Consider the following 3757-nt stretch of genomic DNA (forward strand, 5'->3'; position numbering starts at 1 on the left):
TTTTGTTGTAGAATTATACTATTTTCTCCTCCAAAATAGCGATATATTGCAGGAGGTCATTTGTGATTGATTGATTTTACATTTGTGATTTTACTATTAAATTTTTTTTAATGTTTTTATTTATTTTTGGGAGAGAGAGACAGAGTGTGAGCTGGGGAGAGGCAGACAGAGAGAGGGAGACACAGAATCTGAAGCAGGCTCCAGGCTCTGAGCTGTCAATACAGAGCCTGGTGGAGGGCTCAAACCCACAAACCATGAGATCATGACCTGAGCCAAAGTCAGATGCTTAACCAACTGAGCCATTGAGGTGCCCCTCACATTTGTGATTCTAATAGCATCTTTTTAACGTTAAAGGAGAACAAATATTCTACTATTTATGTTTTAATATTCTACTAATTCTTGTACTAAACCTAAAATAGGTAAACATTTCCATAAAGAATTAACAGTACCAAGCTCGTTGATATTCCCTAGGAACAAAGACATCCATATATGACTATGGAATTTCCTTTTAATATATTAGGATAATGGAAAAAACTTGTATTAGAGTGAAATTTAGCTTACTTCTTAACAGGGATCTAATAATATACTTCTGGATCAATTAATCTCATCCCTTTTCCCCACATTATCCCAAAGGCTCTATAAAGGCTATAGATACTCTACTGCTGGCTCTAGAGAGTTACACACTGCTCCTCTTGCTAGCATTTTTCAAATAACTTACCCCTGGAGGATTTACCATTTTTGAAATATCTTCCTCCATAAAGAGTAGACTCTGTCTCCATAGCCCTCTAAGTTTTTGCATTTTTGACATAAATAACTCAGAAATGGAATTACATCCCCCATTTACAAGTGCAGAGCAACAAACGACGGTAGACCAGGAGCTAAATCACTCATAAATCAAACCAAAAGATTTTTGTTTTTTTCCCTCTCCCTGTTTTATCTTTTCTTGCATTTTATATATTCTGCCATTGAAATGTCAGTCTCTCAGTACAGAGTTACGAGCACCTGTGCCAAACACACCACTCAGAACCCAGAACTCAGAATGAGAAGATATCTTCATTGGTGTTGCCCTTAACAATGTCAGAATTAGAACTTTCATCCCTCTGTTCTCTCCTAGAGGCATCGGTTTTGTCTCATGAGACTAGGTACAGTGCTGCTATGTCTGATCCTTTTCTTGAATATTCTCCAATTTTTTCCTTAGGCATCCCAGTTTAGCAAGACTTTCCCTTAGTAATTTGCTATCTGAAACCAGTGGTAAGATTCCCTCATAATCATCCCTTTGCAGACACCCAGGAAGAGAATGATTTTATCCTGATCCACCAGACTTCTTTCATAATAGAATTGACGAAACTGAGAAAACATTGCCTGGATGAGCTATACCAACCTTGCTGGTCCATGTCTCAAAGAAACTCATTGTTAGTGTTAAGTATATGACCATCTGGAGAATTCAAAGGAAAAGAGTTGTAGCACAAGGTTAAACAACAGAAGAGCAGACTTTTTCAATTCTGCTTATGACAAGTATGAGGATATCAGTTAAACCTTCTGGAAGTAACAGCTGGGGCTAACATTTCATAGTGTTCTCATCAGAGTGTTGGCTAGAGATTCATATTATTGGGAAGAAGGGAAGAGGGAAGGAGAGAGGGAGAGAAAGAAGGAGGGAGGAGGAGGGTGGGCAGGAGGGAGTAAGGGAGGAAGGAGAGAGAGTTTTCTGAATCTGTAAGAGTGATGATGAAGGAACCCATAAGTGTATCATACCTACTGAATTGAGTTATTCTAATCTTCAACTTAAAAATATGTACATGTGAGTAATTCTTACATAGTATAGTTGAAGTGAAAGTGTTCTTTTTTTTTTTTTTAATGAAAAGAACAAATGAAAATAACAGTACCTAATTTGCCCAGTGCCCAAAATGTATGGCAGTACATCCCTCTGGACACTTAAGCAAGAGGGAAGGTACAGTTCCCTAGCCCATCTCTTGACCTGTCAAGCACACTGTCCCAACCCTCTATCAGCCCCCTCTGTTTTGTTCAATGCCCTGTAACCTAAATAGCATCCTTAGGTCTGCCTGGTCCTAGGTCCTTGTGCATAAATCCGTTTTCTCCATTATCTGGTTCACCCTCTCTTTGGATCCATTTCCTGTAGAGTTTCAGAGCTAATGCCTTTTAGTTTTCTCTATTTCAATTAAAATTTTTTTTAATGTTTATTTATTTTTCAGAGGCGGGGAAGAGGGGCGGAGAGAGAGGGAGATGCAGAATCTGAAGCAACTTCCAGGCTCTGAGCTGTCAGCACAGCTCAAAACCACAAACTGTGAGATCATGACCTGAGCCAAAGTCAGACACTTAACTGACTGAGCCACCCAGGGGCCCCTTTCCCTATATCAAAAAATATGACTTATTTCCACTTGATTCTCTTTTAAAGCTCCCATATGGATGAGAAATGTTTACTCCCTAGATTTCAATCTTAGATTGAAACAGTATCTCTTGGAGTGAAAGTACTTTGTGCAACCAAAGCCTAACATTTTCTGATGGTTGTTGTGTTCCAAATGTTGAGGGACCACATGCAAAAGGCCAGAACAGAGCCAGATAACAGTGAACACTCAATGTTCTGCTGTTATTATTGGTGCTTATTACTACTCAGGCATTGTCTAAAAGTGTCTGTCCCTGATGTATCACTTGTGAGGTAGGTGAAAGAGAGTGGGAAGAAACGAAAACCAGCAGGTTTCGTTGACAGGGATCCGCAGGCTCTGTATGTACCCAAGCACATTTAAAAAGCATTCTTATTGGGGCGCCTGGGTGGCGCAGTCGGTTAAGCGTCCGACTTCAGCCAGGTCACGATCTCGCGGTCCGTGAGTTCGAGCCCCGCGTCAGGCTCTGGGCGGATGGCTCAGAGCCTGGAGCCTGTTTCCGATTCTGTGTCTGCCTCTCCCCCGTTCATGCTCTGTCTCTCTCTGTCCCAAAAATAAATAAACGTTGAAAAAAAAATTAAAAAAAAAAATAAATAAAAAGCATTCTTATTATTAACTCTGATGAGGATGAATAACAAAATCCAGAATAGTGAGAACCTGGACTGCTGCATTTCATTACTCTTCTCTTCCTGAACATTTGTCTTACAAGTATCTTCTGATATTTATTAAAGTTCATACACATGTGTAGTCAACTGAGAATTTTCAAAACATATTTCTACTGCGGCTTGTTATCAACTTATTTCTTTGAAGAGGTTTCCCTGAATTGAAGGCTCTGGTGTGAGGCCTTGGAATATCCTTCCCTTGTCACCTCAGGATTCTCTCTTCTGACCCTTCACTCAAAACCCAGGCTGAGTGTGGCAACACTTAGTTTCCCAAGTTTTCCTTTCATTTTTTCTCCCCCCAAATGAGAAACCATTAAAAATATGTGCTGTACCCTTGATTTAATATCTTCATTTTCTGTATCTGAAAGAATTTAAATCTTGCAATTTTCTAGGCAATATTATATTCTAGAATGTTTTTGCAAAGAAAATACAATTTATGACGTGCCACATTGATGTTTCCATTTGTTCATAGAGAATGTTGGCATTGCTTTTTTTTTTTTTTTTTTCAACGTTTATTTATGTTTGGGACAGAGAGAGACAGAGCATGAACGGGGGGAGGGGCAGAGAGAGAGGGAGACACAGAATCGGAAACAGGCTCCAGGCTCTGAGCCATCCGCCCAGAGCCTGACGCGGGGCTCGAACTCACGGACCGCGAGATCGTGACCTGGCTGAAGTCGGACGCTTAACCGACTGCGC

Source organism: Lynx rufus, unplaced genomic scaffold (assembly GCF_022079265.1).
Source record: "Lynx rufus isolate CCGP_SWC_20201006 ecotype Redwood Valley unplaced genomic scaffold, mLynRuf1.p SCAF_7, whole genome shotgun sequence".
NCBI lineage: Eukaryota > Metazoa > Chordata > Mammalia > Carnivora > Felidae > Lynx > Lynx rufus.